The sequence below is a fragment of the Triticum aestivum genome, chromosome 7B (assembly GCF_018294505.1).
Source record: "Triticum aestivum cultivar Chinese Spring chromosome 7B, IWGSC CS RefSeq v2.1, whole genome shotgun sequence".
NCBI lineage: Eukaryota > Viridiplantae > Streptophyta > Magnoliopsida > Poales > Poaceae > Triticum > Triticum aestivum.
In genome coordinates, this window is record NC_057813.1 from 371452428 (window position 1) to 371476586 (window position 24159).

A 24159-nucleotide genomic window follows, 5' to 3' on the forward strand; every position below is an offset into this window, starting at 1 on the left:
GCATTTAAGATGTTGTGTGGTAGTTGGGAGGAAGCATACAACCAAATCCCTAGGTTGTTGTTAGCCATGGCCGCCACAAACCCGGGCATGGTTCATGTGTTCGAGCCTCGTGGGGAAAAAACAACGGTTCATGACGGAAGGAAAGTCTGAGTATTTGGCCATGCATTTTGGGTGTTCGAGCAATGCGTGAGGGCTTTCGAACACTATAGGCCGGCCATCGCCATTGATGGCACGTTCTTGATCGGACAATACAAGGGCACCTTGTTGGTTGCAATAATAAGTGATGCCAATAACCGGGTGTTGCCATTGGCATTTGCTTTGGTTGAGGTGGAGAACAATGACAACTGGGAGTAGTTTTTGCGTATTTTGGGGACGAAGGTGTTACCCGCTCAGAGGGAAATTTGTGTCATATCGGATCGGCATCCAGGAATTCTTAACGCGGTGGAGATTGACATTCTTGGGCATGCTTAGTTGCATCATCGATGGTGAATGAGGCACTTTTGTTCGAACTTCTATAGGGCATTTGGCCTTTAGGAGTTGGCCGATGATCTTCAAGATTGTTGTCTCGCTTTCTCCGACAAGTGGTTCGCCACTTTGTTCAACAAATTGCTCACACACAAAAAACTTGATCCCGAGGGTCAAGACTTTCTCAATAGGCACACTGAACACCGGAACAAGTGGGCACGTGCTTTTGATGAAGATGGCCGGAGATGCGGCCAAATGACTAGCAATATGGCCGAATGCTTCAATAAGGTGCTCAAACGTGCACGTGGATTACCCGTGACGACAATAGTTCAATACACATTTGACAAGATGAATGCGTGCTTTCTAAAGTACGCAATGGAAACGGATGTACAGATAGCAGGTGAGAACAAGCGCAAGTACAAGTACAAGTTTCCACCAAAGGTTGATGAATGGTTGGAATTTCAATCACGGAAGGCGGACTCACAAGAAGCTATACTATATGACAATGAAGAGTGGAAGTACGAAGTGAAAGAGCCATGAGGAACCACAAACGATGGCTGCCAACATGCAGGTCGAGCTTTCAAGGTCTCCTTAACACGGTGTGATTGCTCTTGCGGGAGGCCATTGTTGCTTCATCTCCCATGCTCACACTTGTATACTGCCGGTTGTGTTAGGAATGTGGATGTCAATCACCCCTCACCGTGAGGGAGTCGGAGTTCTCAATCATGATGGTTAAGAAAACATGGGCTCCCCGCTTTCACCCATACTTTGACCAATCACAATGGCCGGAGTACCATGGAGTTCAACTATGGCCGGATCCGGAGTTGAAGGTTGTTAAATAGGGTAGACGTAAGACAAAGCGTCTTAGAGGCGACATGGACGATGGGGTCATGGTGGCTGCCGCGAAGCGGGCAACAACCAATTCCAAGAGCCTCGTGAGAGCTCACGTTGTGGGGAATGCAAAGGTCATGGCCACAACAAAAGAAAATGTACGAAACCATGAAAAAGGTCCAAGAAAATGATGCAAGCACAAGCCAACAAGGAACTACACAAGGTAGCCAACCAACTGGTAGCCAACAAGTGCCAAGCCAACCAAGTGGTAGCCAACATGTGCCAAGGCAACCAAGTGGTAGCTGAGGGAGTAGCGGATTAAGGGGTCCTCGGACAGCCGGACTATATACTTTGGCCGGACTGTTGGGCTATGAAGATACAAGATAGAAGACCTCTTCCCATGTCCGGATGGGACTCTCCTTGGTGTGGAAGGCAAGCTTGGCGATTCGGATATGTAGATTCCTTTCTCTGTAACCGACTTTGTACAACCCTAGCCCCCTCCGGTGTCTATATAAACCAAAGGGTTTAGCTTCTAGGGTTTAGCGATAACAATCATAACCTCATAGGCTAGAATTCTAGGGTTTAGCCATTACGATCTCGTGGTAGATCAACTCTTGTAATACTCATATTCATCAAGATCAATCAAGCAGGAAGTAGGGGTATTACCTCCATAGAGAGGGCCCGAACCTGGGTAAACATTGTGTCCCCCGCCTCCTGTTACCATTAGCCTTAGACGCATAGTTCGGGACCCCGTACCCAAGATCCGCCGGTTTTGACACCGACATTGGTGCTTTCATTGAGAGTTTCGCTGCGTCGTCACCAAAAGGCTTGATGGCTCCATCAATCACCTACAACAATGCAGCCCAGGGGGAGATCTTCCTCCCTGGTTAGAGCTTCGTATTCGGCGGCTTCGCACTGCGGGCCAACTCGCTGGCCACCTAGAGCAGATCGATAGCTACCCCCCTGGCCATCAGGTCAGATTTAGAATCCTGAATTTTGTGGCCGATATCCGTGGAGACTTGATCTTCGACGGGTTCGAGCCCATGACGGCTGTCCCCGACCACCATGATGAACATGACCTAGATCGGTCATCTGGCCGCGTGCAGGAGATAGCGCCTGTGACCGCCCTAGCCCTAGAGCTGCAGCGGGCTGTGTCGTCCGAAGACGGGAAGCTTAACCCCGCCACGGAGGTTGCAGACTCAACGACGTTCGAGCCGCATACAGACCCAACATCGGGCTGGGCTTGTGTCACCGGAACCTCGGACTCATCTCCGACCATGGGTTCTGGACCGTGTGCATCCACATCCATCAAACCTGATCGGGCGCCGATCTTGGAGTTCAGATCCGCGGACATCTTCCAGGACTCGCCTTTTGGCGACGTGTTAAACTCATAAAAATCCCTCTCGTTGTCGGGGAACTCTCGACCGAGCTATGTCCGGCTCGAATGGGAAGCTGACGACGAAGAACTTCGTTTCCCACCCACCACCCACTTTATAGCCACTGTCGACGACCTAACAGACATGCTTGATTATGACTCCGAAGACATCGACGGTATGGACGACGATGCCGGAGAGGAGCAGGAACCACCGCATACAGGGAGTTGGACAGCCACCTCCTCGTACGACATATACATGGTAGATACACCCAAATAAAACAACGGCGATGATGAAAACCCAATCGAGGATAAAACTCATGAGGTACAGCCGAAGCGCTGACGTCAGCGGCGCCGCTCTAAGCCACGCCGTAGTAAAAAGAACAACACCATCACAGGAGAAAATAACACTCCGCACAATGCCAAAGACGATGAAGACCCCGTAGATCCAACCTCCGAACAGGAGGAACGGGAATATGGACAAGCTAGCCCCGATGAACAGGCCACGAATGAAGATGCGGAGGACAGTAATTACCTTCCTCTCTCCGAGGACGAGGTGAGCCTCGGCGATGAAGACTTTATCATGCTTGAGGAGCCCGTCGAGCAGGAGCGCTTTAAGCGTCGGCTAATAGCCACTGCAAGGAGCCTGAAACAGAAGCAGCAGCAGCTTCAAGCTGATCAAGATCTGCTCAATGAAAGATGGACTGATGTCCTGGCAGCCGAGGAAAATGGCCTCGAGCGCCTAACCAAAAGCTACCCGAAGCGCAAACTGTTACCACAGTTCGATGACGAGGCGCTGGAGCCCGTCCGTCCAATGCATAATGCGGCTGACCGACCATCACGTGGCCGGGACAAAGCGGCACCTCGAGCCGAACACCAGCCCGCACCACCTTGCCGAACAAATAGAAATACAACAAATCGGGGATATACACATGACCTTCGGCATTACTTGGAAAATAGAGCAGGTCAGACAAGATCGATCTACGGATCACGGGGGCATGCCCCTACACGCTATGACAGCCACCTGGCCAGACGTGACAAATATAATCACGACAGAGCCGAAAACCGCAGATGAACTCCATCTGAGCTACATCACGACTTGGCCCGATATAGACGCGCCGCACACCCCCTTAGCTTCACTGATGAAGTATGGGACACGATTTCCCAGAAGGGTTTAAACCCATGAACATCGAATCATATGATGGCACAATAGGCCCCGCGGTATGATTGAGGACTTTCTTCTCCATATTCATATGGCCCGCGGTGATGATCTTCACGCCATCAAATACCTCCCGCTCAAACTCAAGGGACCAGCCAGGTACTGGTTAAACTGCCTGCCTGAAAACTCCATTGGCAGCTGGGAGGACTGATACGTCTCCAACGTATCTATAATTTTTGATTGCTCCATGCTACTTTATCTACTATTTTGGACTATATTGGGCTTTATTTTCCACTTATATATTATTCTTGGGACTAACCTATTAACCGGAGGCCCAACCCAGAATTGCTGTTTTTTGCCTATTTCAGTGTTTCGAACAAACGGAATATCAAACAGAGTCGAAACGGAATGAAACCTTCGGGAACGTGATTTTCTCACCGAACGTGATCCAGGAGACTTGGACCCTACTCCAAGAAGTGCCAGAGGCGGTCACGAGGGTGGAGGGCGCCCCCTAGGTGCGCCCCCTACCTCGTGGGCCCCCTGTTGCTCCACCGACGAACTCCTTCCTCCTATATATACCTACGTATCCCCGAACAATCAAAACAGGAGCCAAAAACCTAATTCCACCGCCGCAACCTTCTGTATCCATGAGATCCCATCTTGGGGCCTGTTCTGGAGCTCCACCGGAGGGGGCATCCACCATGGAGGGCTTCTACATCAACACCATAGCCCCTCCGATGAAGTGTGAGTAGTTTACTTCAGACCTTCGGGTCCATAGCTAGTAGCTAGATGGCTTCTTCTCTCTTTTTGGATCTCAATACAATGTTCTCCCCATCTCTCGTGGAGATCTATTCGATGTAATCTTCTTTTTGCGGTGTGTTTGTTGAGACCGATGAATTGTGGGTTTATGATCCAACTTATCTATGGAAAATATTTGAATCTTCTTTGAATTATTTTATGTATGATTGAGTTATCTTTGCAAGTATCTTCGAATTATCCTTTTTGGTTTGGCCAACTAGATTGGTAGTTCTTGCAATGGGAGAAGTGCTTAGCTTTGGGTTCAATCTTGCGGTGTTCTTACCCAGTGATAGAAAGGGTTGCAAGACACATATTCTATTGTTGCCATCGAGGATAACAAGATGGGTTTTTTATCATATTGCAGGAATTTATCCCTCTACATCATGTCATCTTGCTTAAGGCGTTACTCTATTTTTAACTTAATACTCTAGATGCATGCTGGATAGCGGTCGATGAGTGGAGTAATATTAGTGGATGCAGAATCGTTTCGATCTACTTGTCTTGGACGTGATGCCTATATACATGATCATTGCCTAGATATGCTCATAACTATGCTCAATTCTGTCAATTGCTCAACAGTAATTTGTTCACCCACCGTAGAATATCTATGCTCCTGAGAGAAGCCACTAGTGAAACCTATGGCCCCCGGGTCTATTCTCATCATATAAATCTCTATTGCTTTATTTACTTGCTTTGCTTTTACTTTGCTTTTTTACTTTTTACTTTTCATCTATCTATCAAAAATACCAAAAATATTATTTATCATCTCTATCAGATCTCACCCTCGTAAGTGACCGTGAAGGGATTGACAACCCCTAATCGCGTTGGTTGTGAGTTGCTATCATTTTGTGTAGGTACGAGGGACTTGTGCGTGGTCTCCTACTGGATTGATACCTTGGTTCTCAAAACTGAGGGAAATACTTACACTACTTTGCTGCATCATCCTCTCCTCTTCGGGGAAATCCAACGCAGTGCTCAAGAGGTAGCAAGAAGACTTTCTGGCGCCGTTGCCGGGGAGGCTCACGCAAGCAAGTCAACAATACCAAGTACCCATCGCAATCCCTATCTCTCGCATTACATTATTTGCCATTTGCCTCTCGTTTTCCTCTCCCCCACTTCACCCTTGCCGTTTTATTTGCCCTCTCTTTCCCAATCTCCTCCTCTCTTTCCCGTTTGCCTTTTTCCCGTTGCCTTTCTGTTTGCTTGTGTGTTGGATTACTTGTTGCCATGGCGCAAGATAATACCAAATTGTGTGACTTCTCGAATACCAATAATAACGATTTCCTTAGTACTCCATTTGCTCCTCTTAATAATGATGAGTCTTGTGAAATCAATACCGCTTTGCTGAATCTTGTTATGAAAGATCAATTTGCCGGCCTTCCTAGTGAAGATGCCCCTACTCATCTAAACAATTTTGTTGATTTGTGTGATATGCAAAAGAAAAAATATACGGATAACAATATTGTCAAATTGAAGTTATTTCCGTTTTCACTTAGAGATCATGCTAAAGTTTGGTTTTAGTCTTTGCCTAAAAATAGTATTGATTCTTGGAACAAGTGCAAAGATGCTTTTATCTCTAAGTATTTTCCTTCCGCTAAGATCATCACTCTTAGGAACGATATCATGAATTTTAAACAACTTGATCATGAGCATGTTGCCCAATCTTGGGAAGAATGAAATTGATGCTTCGCAATTGCCCTACTCATGGTTTGAATTTATGGATGATCATACAAATTTTTTATGCCGGATTGAATTTTGCTTCCAGAAATCTTTTAGATTCGGCCGCGGGAGGCACGTTTATGGAAATTACGTTAGGAGATGCTACCAAATTGCTTGATAATATTATGGCTAATTATTCTCAATGGCACACCGAAAGATCTTCTAGTAAAAAAGTGCATGCTATAGAAGAAATCAATGTTTTGAGTGAAAAGATGGATGAACTTATGAAGATGTTTGCTCCTAAAAATACTCCTCTTGATCCCAATGATATGCCTTTATCTACTTTGCTTGAGAATAATAATGAATCTATGGATGTGAATTTTGTTGGAAGGAATAGTTTTGGAAACAACGCGTATAGAGGGAATTTTAATCCTAGGCCTTATCCTAGTAATCCTTCTAATAATTATGGCAATTCCTACAACAACTCTTATGGAAATTTTAATAAGATGTCCTCTGAATTTTAATAAGAGTTTATGAATTCACAAAAGAATTTTAATGCTTTGCTTGAAGAGAAATTGCTTAAAGTTGATGATTTGGCTAGGAACGTTGATAGAATTTCTCTTGAAATTGATTCTCTAGAAATTTCTTAAAGCATGATATCAATGAGTCTCTCAAAGCCATGAGAATTTCCATTGATGAGTGCAAGGAAAGAACCGCTAGGATGCGTGCTTCCAAAGATGCCTTTATGAAAGCGTGTTCCTCCAATTCCTATGAAAATCAAGATGAAGATCTAAAAGTTATTGATGTGTCCCCCATTAAATCTTTGTTTTGCAATATGAATCTTTATAAAACTGAAGATTATCTTCCTTTACCTAGAAGGCGTTCTAAAAATTCGGAGTTTCTAGATCTTGATGATGAAATTGATGAAAGTGGGATTGAAAGAAATAAAAACCTAGATGTTGCTAAACCCACTATTTTGGATCTTAAGGAATTTAATTATGAAAATTGCTCTTTGATTGGTTGTATTTCCTTGTTGCAATCCGTGCTAGATTCTCCTCATCATTATAGTCAAAATAAGGCCTTTACCGAACACATTGTTGATGCCTTGATGCAATCTTATGAAGAAAAACTTGAGTTGAAAGTTTCTACCCCTAGAAAACTCTATGATGAGTGGGAACCTACTATTAAAATAAAAATTAAAGATTATGAGTTCCATGCTTTGTGTGATTTGGGTGCTAGTGTCTCTACTATTCCCAAAACTTTATGTGATTTGCTAGATTTCTGTGATTTTGATGATTGCTCTCTAAACTTGCATCTTGCGGATTCCACTATTAAAAAACCTATGGGAAGAATTAATGATGTTCTTATTGTTGCAAATAGGAATTATGTGCCCGTAGATTTTATCGTTCTTGATATAGATTGCAATCCTTCATGTCCTATTATTCTTGCCAGACCTTTCCTTAGAACGATTGGTGCAATTATTGATATGAAGGAAGGGAATATTAGATTCCAATTTCCCTTGAAGAAGGGCATGGAACAATTCCCTAGAAATAAAATAAAATTACCATATTAATCTATCATGAGAGCCACTTATGGATTGCCTATCAAAGATGTCAATGCATAGATCTATCCTTGCTTTTATGCCTAGCTAGGGGCATTAAACTATAGCGCTTGTTGGAAGGCAACCCAATTTTATTTTGTGTTTTTTGTTTTTGCTTCTGTTTAGGAATGAATAATCCATCTAGCCTCTGTTTGGATGTGGTTTTATGTTTTAATTAGTGTTTGTGCCAAGTAGAACCTATAGGATAACCTACGATGATAGTTGATTTGATTCTGCTGAAAAACAGAAACTTTGCGCGCACGAATATAATTTTTTTAAATTACAGGAACGTGATTTTGCGTTGATTCTTTTTGCTTCTGTTCAATAAACAATTTGTCCAGGACTTCCTATTTTGGTAGAATGTTTAGAGTTCCAGAAGTTTGAGTTAGTTACAGATTGCTACAGACTGTTCTGTTTTTGACAGATTCTGTTTTACGTGTGTTGATTGCTTATTTTGATGAATCTATGGCTACTAAAATAGTTTATAATCCATAGAGAAGTTGGAATACAGTAGGTTTAACACCAATACAAATAAAGAATCAGTTCATTATAGTACCTTGAAGTAGTCTTTTGTTTTCTTTCTCTAACGGAGCTCACAAGATTTCTGTTGAGTTTTGTGTTGTGAAGTTTTCAAGTTTTGGGTGAATTATTTTGATGGATTATGGAACAAGGAGTGGCAAGAGCCTAAGCTTGGGGATTCCCACGGAACCCCCAAGATAATCCAAGGACACCAAAAAGTCAAAGCTTGGGGATGCCCCGGAAGGCATCCCCCCTTTTGTCCACTTCCATCGGTAATTTACTTGGAGCTATATTTTTATTCACCACATGATATGTGTTTTGCTTGGAGGTCTTGTATTATTTACGTCTTTTCTTGTTAGTTTACCACAATCATCCTTGCTGTACACACCTTTTGAGAGAGCCATACATGAATTGGAATTTGTTAGAATACTCTATGTGCTTCACTTATATCTTTTGAGCTTGATAGTTTTGCTCATAGTGCTTCACTTATATATCTTTTGAGCATGATAATTTTTGCTCTAGTGCTTCACTTATATCTTTCAGAGCATGATGGTGGATTTATTTTAAAGAAACTATTGATCTCTCATGCTTCACTTAGATTATTTTGAGAGTCGTTAATAGCATGGTAATTTGCTTAATGTTAATATACTTGGTATTCAAGATATGTGAAACTTTCTTTTGAGTGCGTTGAATACTAAGATAAGTTTGATGCTTGTTAAGTAGTTGTGAATTCAAAGAATACTTGTGTTGAAGTTTGTGATTCCCGTAGGATGCACGTATGGTGAACCGTTATGTGATGAACTCGGAGCATGATTTATTTATTGATTGTCTTCCTTATGAGTGGCGGTCGGGGACGAGCAATGGTCTTTTCCTACCAATCTATCCCCCTAGGAGCATGTGCGTAATACTTTGCTTTGATAACTTCTAGATTTTTGCAACAAGTATATGAGTTCTTTATGACTAATGTTGAGTCCATGGATTATACGCACTTTTCCCATCCTTTCACCTTTGCTAGCCTCTCTAATACCACGCACTTTTCGCCGGTATCATACACCCACCATATACCTTCCTCAAAACAGCCACCATACCTACCTATTATGGCATTTCCATAGCCATTCCGAGATATATTGCCATGCAACTTTCCACCGTTCCATTTATTATGACACGCTCCATCATTGTCATATTGCTAGCATGATCATGTAGTTGACATCGTATTTGTGGCAAGGCCACCGTTCATAATTCTTTCATACATGTCACTCATGATTCATTGCATATCCCGGTACACCGCCGGAGGCATTCATATAGAGTCATACTTTGTTCTAAGTATCGAGTTGTAATTGTTGAGTTGTAAGAAAAATAAAAGCGTGATGATCATCATTATTAGAGCATTGTCCCAAGTGAGGAAAGTATGATGGAGACTATGATTCCCCCACAAGTCGGGATGAGACTCAGGACGAAAAAAAGAGGCCAAAAAAAAGAAGAGAAAGGCCCAACCAAATAAAAAAATGAGAGAAAAAAGCGAGAAGGGACAATGCTACTATCCTTTTACCACACTTGTGCTTCAAAGTATCACCAAAATCTTCATGATAGAGAGTCTCTCATTTTGTAACTTTCATATACTAGTGGGAATTTTTCATTATAGAACTTGGCTTGTATATTCCAATGATGGGCTTCCTCAAAATGCCCTAGGTCTTCGTGAGCAAGTGAGTTGGATGCACACCCACTTAGTTTCTTTTGTAGAGCTTTCATATACTTATAGCTCTAGTGCATCCGTTGCATGGCAATCCCTACTCACTCACATTGATATCTATTGATGAGCATCTCCATAGCCCGTTGATATGCCTAGTTGATGTGAGACTATCTTCCCTCTTTTTGTCTTCTCCACAACCACCCTTCTATTCCACATATAGCGCTATATCCATGGCTCACGCTCATGTATTGCGTGAAGATTGAAAAAGTTTTGAGAATGTCATAAGTATGAAACAATTGCTTGGCTTGTCATCGGGGTTGTGCATGATTTAAATATTTTATGTGGGGAAGATGGAGCATAGCCAGACTATATGATTTTGTAGGGATAACTTTCTTTGGCCATGTTATTTTGAGAAGACATGATTGCTTTGATTAGTATGCTTGAAGTATTCTTATTTTTTATGTCACTATGAACTTTTGTCTTGAATCTTTCGAATCTGAATATTCATATCACAATTAAGAAGATTTACATTGAAATTATGCCAAAGTATCACTCCACATCAAAAATTCTTTTTTATCATTTACCTACTCGAGGACGAGCAGGAATTAAGCTTGGGATGCCTGATACGTCTCCAACGTATCTATAATTTTTTGATTGCTCCATGCTACTTTATCTACTGTTTTGGACTATATTGGGCTTCATTTTCCACTTTTATATTATTTTTGGGACTAACCTATTAACCGGACGCCCAGCCCAGAATTGTTATTTTTTTGCCTATTTCAGTGTTTCGAAGAAACGGAATATCAAACGGAGTCCAAACGGAATGAAACCTTCACGAACGTGATTTTCTCACCGAACGTGATCCAGGAGACTTGGACCCTACTCCAAGGAGTGCCAGAGGCGGTCACGAGGGTGGAGGGTGCCCCCTGGGCGCGCCCCCCTACCTCGTGGGCCCCCTGTTGCTCCACCGACGTACTCCTTCCTCCTAAATATACCTACGTATCCCCGAACGATCAGAACAGGAGCCAAAAACCTAATTCCACCGCCGCAACCTTCTGTATCCATGTGATCCCATCTTGGGGCCTGTTCCGGAGCTCCGCCGGAGGGGGCATCCACTACGGAGGGCTTCTACATCAACACCATAACCCCTCCGATGAAGTGTGAGTAGTTTACTTCAGACCTTCGGGTCCATAGCTAGTAGCTAGATGGCTTGTTCTCTCTTTTTGGATCTCAATACAATGTTCTCCCCCTCTCTCGTGGAGATCTATTCGATGTAATCTTCTTTTTGCGGTGTGTTTGTTGAGACCAATGAATTGTGGGTTTATGATCCAACTTATCTATGGAAAATATTTGAATCTTCTCTGAATTCTTTTATGTATGATTGAGTTATCTTTGCAAGTCTCTTCAAATTATCCTTTTTGGTTTGGCCAACTAGATTGGTAGTTCTTGCAATGGGAGAAGTGCTTAGCTTTGGGTTCAATCTTGCGGTATTCTTACCTAGTGACAGAAAGGGTTGCAAGACACGTATTGTATCGTTGCCATCGAGGATAACAAGATGGTTTTTTTATCATATTGCATGAATTTATCCCTCTACATCATGTCATCTTGCTTAAGGCGTTACTCTGTTTTTAACTTAATACTCTAGATGCATGCTGGATAGCGGTCAATGAGTGGAGTAATAGTAGTGGATGCAGAATCGTTTCGATCTACTTGTCTTGGACGTGATGCCTATGTACATGATCATTGCCTAGATATGCTCATAACTATGCTCAATTCTGTCAATTGCTCAATAGTAATTTGTTCACCCAACGTAGAATATCTATGCTCTTGAGAGAAGCCACTAGTGAAACCTATGGCCCCCGAGTCTATTCTCATCATATCAATCTCTATTGCTTTGTTTACTTGCTTTGCTTTTTACTTTTTACTTTGCATCTATCTATCAAAAATACCACAAATATTATTTATCATCTCTCTCAGATCTCACCCTCATAAGTGACCGTGAAGGGATTGACAACCCCTAATCGCGTTGGTTGCGAGTAGCTATCGTTTTGTGTAGGTACGAGGGACTTGTGCGTGGTCTCCTACTGGATTGATATCTTGGTTCTCAAAAACTGAGGGAAATACTTACGCTACTTTGCTGCATCATCCTCTCCTCTTTGGGGAAATCCAACGAAGTGCTCAAGAGGTAGCAAGGACCTGGAGGACGCCTTCCTTGAAAACTTCCAAGGCACGTATATCCGACCTACGGATGCCGATGACTTTAGTCAAATAATCCAATAGCCCGGAGAGTCAGCCAGAAAATTCTGGACTAGGTTCTTAACTAAAAACAACTAGATCATCGATTGTCCGTATGCCGAAGCCCTAGCGGTCTTTAAGCACAGCATCCGCGATGAATGGCTGGCCAGACACCTCGGCCAGGAAAAACCTAAGTCCATGACAGCCCTTACAGCACTCATGACCCGCTTCTGTGCGGGCGAAGACAGCTGGCTAGCCTGTAGCAACAACAATACAAGCGAACCTGGCACTTCTGAAGCCAGAAACAGCAACGGCAAGCCCCGACGCAATAGACATAAGCATTGAAACAACGGTGACAACATCGAAGACACGACGGTCAACGCCGGATTCAGTGGCTCTAAGTCCGGTCAGCGGAAGAAGCCATTTAAGAGAAATAATTCGGGCCCGTCCAGTTTGGACCGTATACTAGATCGACCATGCCAAATCCACGGCACTCCTGACAAACTAGCCAATCATACCAACAGGGAATGTTGGGTCTTCCAACAGGCCGGCAAGTTAAATGCCGAGAATAAGGAGAAAGGGTCGCAAAGTGATGACGATGACGAGGAGCCCCGACCACCAAACATTGGGGGACAGAAGAAATCCCCCCCTCCCCAGTCAAAATGGTGAACATGGTAGACGCCACCCATATCCCCAAGAGGGAGCGCAAGCGTGCACTCAGGGATGTCTATGCGATGGAGCTAGTCGCCCCAAAGTTCAACGCATGGTCGTCCTGTCCGATCACCTTCGATCGCAGGGACCATCCGACCAGTATCCGTCATGGCGGCTCAGCCGCACTGGTCCTCGACCCAATTATTGATGGATTCCACCTTACGCGAGTCCTCATGGATGGTGGCAGCAGCCTGAACCTGCTCTATCAGGATACAGTGCGCAAAATGGGTATCGATCCCTCAAGGGTCAAGCCCACAAAAACCACCTTTAAAGGTGTTATACCAGGTGTGGAGGCCTGTTGTACGGGATCAATCACACTGGAAGTGGTCTTCAGATCTCCGGATAATTTCCGAAGTGAAGAGTTGATCTTTGACATCGTCCCCTTCCGTAGTGGCTATCACGCACTACTCGGACGAACCGGATTTGCTCGCTTCAATGTGGTGCCGCACTACGCTTACCTCAAGCTCAAGATGCCTGGACCACGTGGTGTTATGATAGTCAATGGAAACACGGAACGCTCTCTCTGTACAGAGCAGCACACCGCGGCCCTTGCAGCAGAAGTACAAAGCGGCCTTTTCAGACATAACCGCAATTCAACAGCCAAGCTCCCGAACACCGTCAAGCAAGTCCGGACTACTCTGCAGCAGGACAGTCCTGCTCGTCCAGAGCTTGACTAGCAATTTGGCCTCCATCCTAGTCCCAACAAGGCGGCGATGCTCGTGCCGCGCGTACATAACTACGCACTTAAAATACAATGGGCATGGACGGAGGCACAGCTAGACCACGGCCCATAATGCGGCTCAACCGCTCCTGGACCCGCATACCTTTACTTTTCCTTTTTCTTTCAGGTTTTTCTCTTTCCGAAGCTTGTTATGATAACCTGATCATCGGACCTATCAAGGGACGGATACACCAAGAAGGCAAAAAGCTTTGACGTACGAGGGAACCCCCAGGTGGTCTCTGCTAACGATTGTTTTACCTATTTTACGAACCCGCACGCAGCTCGCCCTTGGTCATGGCATGTCAAATAGCTTATTTGGTTATTGCATTACTTGTAAAAATATGCCTTGACGTATTAATCAAATTACAATGGAAAATAATTTGCAGCTCAATATTTGTGGCGTCAGCTTATTACTTGATTTTTCCCTTGTCTTTATATTTTTTATCAATTGTACCTGTACACTCTGGTACGCCTTAATTCGCAAGGGGCTTCATCATACCCCACAATACGCCAATAAAGTTTGAACACTTTTACAGTATAGTTCGGCACCCCGAACTTATAGCACTATATGCATCGGCTCTGAATCATGTCTTTGGTCAATAGTTGGGTTGCCCGGCTCCTGTGCTTACTACCTTACGTTCCGCTATATTGGCTAGGGTAGTAAAGGGAGAACTACTGCGATTGTGTCCCGGTTCTTCCGGACGAGCACCTCAGTAGAGAAAGCCAAAAACTGACTGTCATGATGCGGCGAGAGCTGGTCAGCTGTTTGAGACGTTTCAAATCCTTAGAGATTTTTTCCGCATTATGCAAGGAATCGGTTTTTATCCGACCCGGCATGTATAGAGCCCCATGTCCGGACTTCCAAACACTAGGGGCTGCGCCTAAATTTTTGTTGTCAAACTCCTATGGCTAAGTGAGGGTGATAAAGCCGTATAGTCCGATTGCCTTGTTCGTTGCGCTAAACACCTCCTTTAAGGACCAAACTCTGGAGTAAAGAGTGTTTAGATTTATCCCGAACACCCCCGTACTGCCTACGTGGGGGCAGAAGTCGACGGCTGGCCAACTCTCATATTTAACAAAACGACATTATATTACATAACATATCTGTTTCATCTTACATGACAGGTTAACATGAGTGTGTTCATGGGAATATGATATCCTTAGCACATTGCTCCGCCAAAGGCAGGATCCCTCCAGGACACTGTCAAAATACAGTTGGGGTCGCCCGTGCTCCTTGCCCTCAGGCGGTCCCTTGGTCATCAGCTTTGTGGCATCTATCTTCGCCAGTGCATCTTGGCGCGGGCAAAGGCCATTCGCGCACCTTCAATACAAACCGATCGCTTGATGGCTTCAAGCCGAGGACAGGCACTGACGAGCCGCTTCATGAGTCCGAAGTAGTTGTTGGGCATGGCTTCGACAGGCCATAGCCGGATTATCAAATCCTTCATGGCTAGTACGGCCGCCCTATGCAGCTCGACCAGTTGTTTCCGCTGATCGCTAAAGGGCACTGGATGCTCTGGTCCAAGGTATTGAGACTAGAATAGCTTCTCCGTAGGGCTCCCCTCTTCGGCTCGATAGAATTCTGCAGCGTCTGATACGCTGCGCGGCAGATCCACAAACGCCCCTGGAGAACTCCAAATCCGGGTCAGTAAGAGGAACTTTTCCTTCACATATTTGCTCTGCATTATAAAAGCCTTAACCGCCATGATTTTCTTGGCCGCCTGGATTTCCTGGAGGGCGCCTTGAGCTTCTGCTCGGGCATCTTGTGCACTCAGGTGGGCCTTGGCAAGTTTGGACTCTCGATCCTTAAAATCGCGCTCCAAAGACTCATACTTCTTAACGGCGTCTTGGAGCTCTTTCTGGACCTCACTGACCCGAGCCTCATGCTTTTCACGTGCGGCCTTTTTGTTAGCCGCCCTGTCCTCAGCCTCGGCCAGCGACCTTTTGAGAGCCTCTGCCTCGGTCGTTGCCCCTAACAAATATTATGACACTTAAGTCAGAACAAATCATTCATTACACCTGAATTTAGACAAGGTTAAATACATACCTTTGCTTTCCTACAACTGCTTCTTCACGCGGCCGAGTTCTTCATCGGCCCGCTCCAGATTCTTCTTCAGTCCAGAGACTTCTGCAGTGTGAGCGGTCGCAGCCAGCAATGACGCGTGCTTATTCACATAGACATATCAGATTAGACTCCTGCTAAAATTATTTGATCCTCTGTTCGGCTTTTATTTCCGAACACCGGACAAAGTATCAGGGGCTACTGTCTACGCCATGACATTCTTTTTACAATTATATTACTTACCTCAAAGCCTATTAGAAGGCTAGTGCAGGCTTCGGTCAGTCCGCTTTTTGTGGACTGGATCCTCTCAATCACCGTACCCATAAGGGTACGGTGTTCTTCGATATTGGAAGCGCCTCGAAGCGCTTCCAGCAAAGTGTCTGGCGCCCGGTTGGACAGAGGTCACCGACGAGATAGGCACGCCCCCTTCCTTCGAAGGAGGCTGCTCGCCTGATTTCGGAGCCGTAGGGGTCTCCGGAATTATATTCGGATGAGGGCCGAACTGAATACGGCCCCCATCGTCAGTATCCATGGGGGTCTACTCCCCCATGTGTCTGGCAGCCGAGACTTCACCCTCTGGCGCCTCCCGGACTGCCTCCGGATTCTCTCCTGGGCTAGGGATCCTTCAAGACGATGCTTCGACGCCATTCAGGTCCCGGGGAGACGTGGCCGATGGAAGGGTCCCGCTGTCCATCGCCGCTGGGTCCAGCGAATCCTCTGAGGATAAGGACCGCTCGAGGTTGGACCGAGCCGGACTGCAAATGCATAAATCAGCAGATTAAAACAATACAATAAAGAGGCTAGATACATGAACGTGTCCGGATACTTATGATTTGGCTAGGGGCTTCTCTCTGGGTTCCCACTCCCAGCTGCTGTCAGTGGCCGCTGCGGAGTTGTCCGGAAGGGAAGCTTTCCCCTTCTTGGATGCCTCGGCCTCTAGGTGCCTGGAGTCCGTCCTCTTCTTTCTCCCCCCTGCAGGGGGGAATGGATTTCCTCTTCTTATTCCTCCTCCTCGTTGTCTTCGGTGACGGAGGAGTGAGCCTCGGTGTCTTCGGACGTTGCCTTTGAAGTACCCTTGCGACGGAGACCACCTCTGGTCCCCTTGGCCTTTTTCTTGGCCTTCTTCTCTGGCACCTCATAAGGCGCCGGAAACGACATCTTCATCAGAAGCGGGGTACTTGTTTTGCAGAACCGGACATGTTTTCTCTGTCCGGAAGGCTATGTTGGAGTATTTGGAGGAGGAACCCGCCTTGCAATGCCGAAGACAATCTGCGTGCCGGACTCGTCATCATTGAAGCCTGGTTCGGAGGCTACTGACGGAGTCCCGGATTAAGGGGTCCTTAGACAGCCGGACTATATACTTTGGCCGAACTGTTGGGCTATGAAGATACAAGATAGAAGACCTCTTCCCGTGTCCGGATGGGACTCTCCTTGGCATGGAAGGCAATCTTGGATATTTGGATATGTAGATTCCTTTCTCTGTAACCGACTTTGTACAACCCTAGTCCCCTCTGGTGTCTATATAAACCGGAGGGTTTAGCTTCTAGGGTTTAGCAATAACAATCATAACCTCATAGGCTAGACTTCTAGGGTTTATCCATTATGATCTCGTGGTAGATCAACTCTTGTAATACTCATATTCATCAAGATCAATCAAGCAGGAAGTAGGGTATTACCTCCATAGAGAGGGCCCGAACCTGGGTAAACATTGTGTCCCCCGCCTCCTGTTACCATTAGCCTTAGACGCACAGTTCGGGACCCCCTACCCGAGATCCGCCAGTTTTGACACTGACAGTAGCCAACCAAGTGGTAGCCAACAAGTGCCAAGGCAACCAAGTGGTAGCCAAAGAGGAGCTAGGCAACAAAGAGGGAGGCAACTAGGACTTACAAGAGGCCATGGTGGTGGTAGAGCTCGTCGTGGTGGTCTAGGCCGTGGTGGTGGTAGATCTCGTGGTGGTGGTCTTGGTCGCGGTGATGGTCTTGGCCTTGGTGATGGTCTTGGCCGCGGTGGTGCACTTGGTTGTGGTGGTGGTCAAGGGCAAGGTCATTATAGAGGAATGTTTCAATACCTCGATGGACCATTTTCGTATATTGCTCACTAATTATAATGTTTCATATGTTCTTGTTTTTCATATGTTCTTGTTGCAGTTTACATGTTCTTCCATTTGTTCTTATTGTCATTACTAACTATTATGTTTCCCTCATTGTAGGCATGGCGGCTTCTCAACCCAACAAACCAACAATGTAGAAGGGCAGCGAAGATGAGATGCGGGATGGTGGGAGAAGGATGCGAAGAAGCTGAGAGAGGATGATGCAGCCGCACTAAAGAAGAAGAAGGAAGAGGGGCTCGAAGAGAAGAGGAAGGAGAGAGAGAGAGAGAGAGAGAGAGAGAGAGAGAGAGAGCAGAATTTGAGTGTCGCGCTAGGGAGCGAGCGTTGCACAGGAAATGTGAGGAGGCACAGAAGAAACGTCTCAAGGATTTTCAAGAAAAAACCTTGAAACTTTGGGCATTCGAATCTGAAAAAAGGATAGGGAGAACAAGATATTCATGGAGAGGGGTGATACGTCCATTTTGCATCATGCTTTGATATTGATATTTATTGCATTATGGGCTGTTATTACTCATTATGTCACAATACTTATGCCTTTTCTCTCTTATTTTACAAGGTTTATACGAAGAGGGAGAATGCCGACAGCTGGAATTCTGTGCTGGAAAAGGAGCAAATATTAGAGACCTAACAACTCCAGAAGTCCTGAAACTCCACATAAGTTATTTTTGGAATTAATAAAAAATATTGAGCGAAGAAATACCATAGGGGGGCCACCCACCGTCCACGAGGGTGGGGGCGCGCCCTACCCCCTTGGGCGCGCCCCCTGCCTCGTGGGCCACCTGGCAGGCCTCCGGTGCCCATCTTTGGCTATATGAAGTCTTTCGCCCTGGAAAAAATCAAGAGGAAGCTTTCGGGATGAAACACTGCTGCCACGAGGCGGAACCTTTGGCGGAACCAATCTAGGGCTTCGGCGGAGCTGTTCTACTGGGGAAACATCCCTCCGGGAGGGGGAAATCGTCACCATCGTCATCACCATCGATCCTCTCATCGGGAGGGGGTCAATCTCCATCAACATCTTCACCAGCACCATCTCCTCTCAAACCCTAGTTCATCTCTTGTATCCGATCTTTGTCTCAAAGCCTCAGATTGGTACCTGTGGGTTGCTAGTAGTGTTGATTACTCCTTGTAGTTGATGCCAGTTGGTTTATTCGGTGGAAGATCATATGTTCAGATCCTATATGCACATTAATACCCCTCTGATTATGAACATGAATATGATTTGTGATTAGTTACATTTGTTCCTGAGGACATGGGAGAAGTCTTGCTATAAGTAGTCATGTGAATTTGGTATTCGTTCGATATTTTGATGAGATGTATGTTGTCTTTCCTCTAATGGTGTTATGTGAACGTCGACTACATGACACTTCACCATTATTTGGGCCTAGGGGAAGGCATTGGGAAGTAATAAGTAGATGATGGGTTGCTAGAGTGATAGAAGCTTAAACCCTAGTTTATGCGTTGCTTCGTAAGGGGTTGATTTGGATCCATATGTTTCATGCTATTATTAGGTTTACCTTAATTCTTCTTTCATAGTTGCGGATGCTTGCGTGAGTAGTTAATCATAAGTGGGATGCTTTTCCTAGGAAGGGCAGCACCCAAGCACCGGTCCACCCACATATCAGATTATCAAAGTAACGCACGCGAATCATATGAGCGTGATGAAAACTAGTTGACGATAATTCCCATGTGTCCTCGGGAGCGTTTTCCTTCATATAAGAATTTGTCCAGGCTTATCCTTTGCTACAAAAAGGATTGGGCCACCTTGCTGCACCTTATTTAGTTTTTTTACTTGTTACCCGTTACGAATTACCTTATTACCTTATCACAAAACTATCTGTTACTGATAATTTCAGTGCTTGCAGAGAATACCTTACTGAAAACCGCTTGTCATTTCCTTCTGCTCCTCGTTGGGTTCAACACTCTTACTTATCGAAAGGACTACGATAGATCCCCTACACTTGTGGGTCATCAAGACTCGTTTCTGGCACCGTTGCCAGGGAGTGAAGCACCTTTGGTAAGTGGAACTTGGTAAGGAAAAAATTATATAGTGTGCTGAAATTTACTGTCACTTGTTACTATGGAAAGTAACCCTTTGAGGGGTTTGTTCGGGGTATCTGCACCCCGACCAGTAGAGAAAAGAGTTGCTCCTCAACCTACTGAACTTACTGAAAATGTTTACTTTGAAATTCCTTCGGGTATGATAGAGAAACTGGTAGCTAATCCTTTTACAGGAGATGGAACATTGCATCTCGATTTGCACCTAATCTATGTGGATGAAGTTTGTGGATTATTTAAGCTTGCAGGTATGCCTGAGGATGTTATCAAGAAGAAGGCCTTCCCTGTATCTTTGAAGGGAAAGGCATTGACATGGTTTAGGCTATGTGATGATATGGGATCATGGAACTACAACCGATTGAAATTGGAATTTCATCAGAAGTTTTATCCTATGCATCTTGTTCATCGTGATCGTAATTATATATATAATTTTTGGGCTCGCGAAGTAGAAAGCATCGCTCAAGCTTGGGGGAGGATTAAGTCAATGTTATATTCATGCCCCAATCATGAGCTCTCAAGAGAAATTATTATTCAAAATTTTTATGCTCGGCTTTCTCTCAACAATCACTCCATGCTCGATGCCTCTTGTACTGGCTCTTTCATGATGAAGACTATTGAATTCAAATGGGATTTATTGGAAAGAATTAAATGTAACTCGGAAGATTGGGATCTCAACGAAGGTAAGGAGTCAGATATAACACCTAAGTTTGATTGTGTTAAATCTTTTATGGATACTGAAGCTTTTCGTGAATTTAGCACTAAATATGGACTTGACTCTGAGATAGTAGCTTCTTTCTGTGAATCATTTTCTACTCATGTTGACCTCCCTAAGGAGAAGTGGCTTAAATATAATCCTCTCATTGAAGTAAAAGTAGTTGCACCTATTAAAGTTGAAGAAAAGACTATCACTTATAATGATCCTATTGTTCCTACTACCTATATTGAGAAACCACCTTTCCCTGTTAGTATAAAGGATCATGCTAAAGCTTCAACTATGGTTCGTAAGAGTAATACTAGAACACCTACACCACCTAAGCAAATTAAAGTTGAACCTAGTATTGCTATGGTTAAAGATCTCTTGGCTGATAATATTGATGGGCATGTGATAACCGACAAGTATAGGGGATCAAGTGTAGCCTCTTTCGATAAGTAAGAGTGTCGAACCCAGTGAGGAGCTAAAGGTAGAACAAATATTCCCTCAAGTTCTATCGATCATCGATACAACTCTACGCACGCTTAACGTTCGCTTTACCTAAAACAAGTGTGAAACTAGAAGTTCTTTGTAGGTGTTGCGGGATAGGTTTGCAAGAATATAAAGAGCACGTAAATATAAACTAGGGGCTGTTTAGATAAAGAAGCAATAAATTTAGTATAGCGAGTGTGGAAAAGTGGTGGTAGGAGTTGCAAAATTGTCCCTAAGCAATTGACTACTTTACTAGACCGATAGCAAGTTTTATGTGGGAGAGACCATTGCTAGCATGTCATCCCTGACTTGGAATTCTATGCACTTATGATTGGAACTATTAGCAAGCATCTGCAACTACTAACGTTCATTAAGGTAAAACCCAACCATAGCATTAAGATATTTTGGTCCCCATTCAATCCCGTATGCATCAATTTCTATGCTAGTTAGAAGCTTCTGTCACTCTTTCCTTCCAATACATAGTCCTATCAACATACAACTAACCCTATGGTGTGATCCATGCGCGCAATCATATGATGGGCACCAAAGGACAACAACATAACCGCAAGCAAATTAAACCAATCATAGCAATTCACCAATTACCGATAGGACAACGAAAATCTACTCACACATCATAAGATGGCAACACATCATTGGATAATAATATGAAGCATAAAGCACCATGTTCAAGTAGAGGGTACAACGGGTTGCGGGAGAGTGGACTGAAGGAAATATGCCCTAGAGGCAATAATAAAGTTATTATTTATTTCCTCATATCATGATAAATGTTTATTATTCATGCTAGAATTGTATTACCCGGAAACATGATACATATGTGAATACATAGACAAACATAACATCACTAGTATGCCTCTACTTGACTGGCTCATTAATCAAAGATGGTTATGTTTCCTAACCATAGACATGTGTTGTCATTTGATTAACGGGATCACATCATTAGGAGAATGATGTGATTGACATGACCCATTCCGTTAGCCTAGCACTTGATCGTTTAGTATGTTGCTATTGCTTTCTTCATGACTTATACAAAGTTCCTACAACTATGAGATTATGCAACTCCCGTTTACCGGAGGAACACTTTGTGTGCTACCAAACGTCACAATGTAACTAGGTGATTATAAAGGAGCTCTACAGGTGTCTCCAGAGGTACATGTTGAGTTGGCGTATTTCGAGATTAGGTTTTGTCACTCCGATTGTCGGAGAGGTATCTCTGGGCCCTCTCGGTAATGCACATCACTATAAGCCTTGCAAGCAATGTAGCTAATGAGTTAGTTACGGAATGATGCATTACGTAACGAGTAAAGAGACTTGCCGGTGACGAGATTGAACTAGGTATTGGATACCGACGATCGAATCTCGGGCAAGTAACATACCAATGACAAAAGGGAACAACGTATGTGGTTATGCGGTTTGACCGATAAAGATCTTCGTAGAATATGTAGGAGCCAATATGAGCATCCAGGTTCCGCTATTGGTTATTGACCGGGAACAGTTCTAGGTCATGTCTACATAGTTCTCGAACCCGTAGGGTCCGCACGCTTAACGTTACGATGACAGTTTTATTATGAGTTTATAAATTTTGATGTACCGAAGGTTGTTCGGAGTCCCGGATGTGATCACGGACATCATGAGGAGTCTCGAAATGGTCGAGACATAACGATTGATATATTGGAAGCCTATATTTGGATATCAGAATCATTCCGGGTGAAATCGGGATATTACCAGAGTATCGGGGGGTTACCTGAATCCCCCCAGGGGTTATTGGGCCTAGATGGGCCCTAAGGGAGAAACGAGAGGAGGCAAGAGGTGGGCTGCGCCCCCTCCCCTCCCTAGTCTGAAGAGGACAAGGAGAGGGGGGCGGCGCCCCCCCTTTCCTTCCCCTCCTCCTCCTTCCCCCCTTCTCCTTCTCCAACTAGGAAAGAAGGGAGTTCTACTCCCGGTGGGAGTAGGACTCCCCCTTGGCGCGCCCTCCTTGGCCGGCCGCCCCCTCCCCGTTGGCTCCTTTATATACGGGGGCAGGGGGGCACCTCTAGACACACAAGTTGATCATCGTGATCGTTCCTTAGCCGTGTGCGGTGCCCCCTCCACCATATTCCACCTCGGTCATATCGTTGCGGTGCTTAGGCGAAGCCCTGCATCGGTAGAACATCATCATCTTCACCATGCCATCGTGCTGACGGAACTCATCCCCGACACCCTACTGGATCGGAGTCCGGGGATCATCATCGAGCTGAACGTGTGCTGAACTCGGAGGTGCCGTACGTTCGGTGCTTGGATCGGTCAGATCATGAAGACGTACGACTACATCAACCGCGTTGTCATAACGCTTCCGCTTACGGTCTACGAGGGTACGTGTACATCACTCTCCACTCTCGTTGCTATGCATCACCATGATCTTGCGTGTGTGTAGGATTTTTTTTGAAATTACTATGTTCCCCAACAGTGGTATCAGAGCCTGATTTTATGCGTAGATGTCATATGCACGAGTAGAACACAAGTGAGTTGTGGGCGATACAAGTCATACTGCTACCAGCATGTCATACTTTGGTTTAGCGGTATTGTGAGATGAAGCGTCTCAGACCGACATTACGCGTACGCTTACGCGAGACTGGTTTCACCGTTACGAGCACTCATGCTTAAAGGTGAGTGGCGGGTGTCTGTCTCTGTCACTTTAGTTGAACCGAGTGTGGCTACGCCCGATCCTTGCGAAGGTTAAAACATCACTAACTTGACGAACTATCATTGTGGTTTTGATGCGTAGGTAAGAATGGTTCTTGCTAAGCCCGTAGCAGCCACGTAAAATTTGCAACAACAAAGTAGAGGACGTCTAACTTGTTTTTGCAGGGTATGTTGCGATGTGATATGGTCAAGACGTGATGCTATATTTTATTGTATGAGATGATCATGTTTTGTAACCGAAGTTATCGGCAACTGGCAGGAGCCATATGGTTGTCACTTTATTGTATG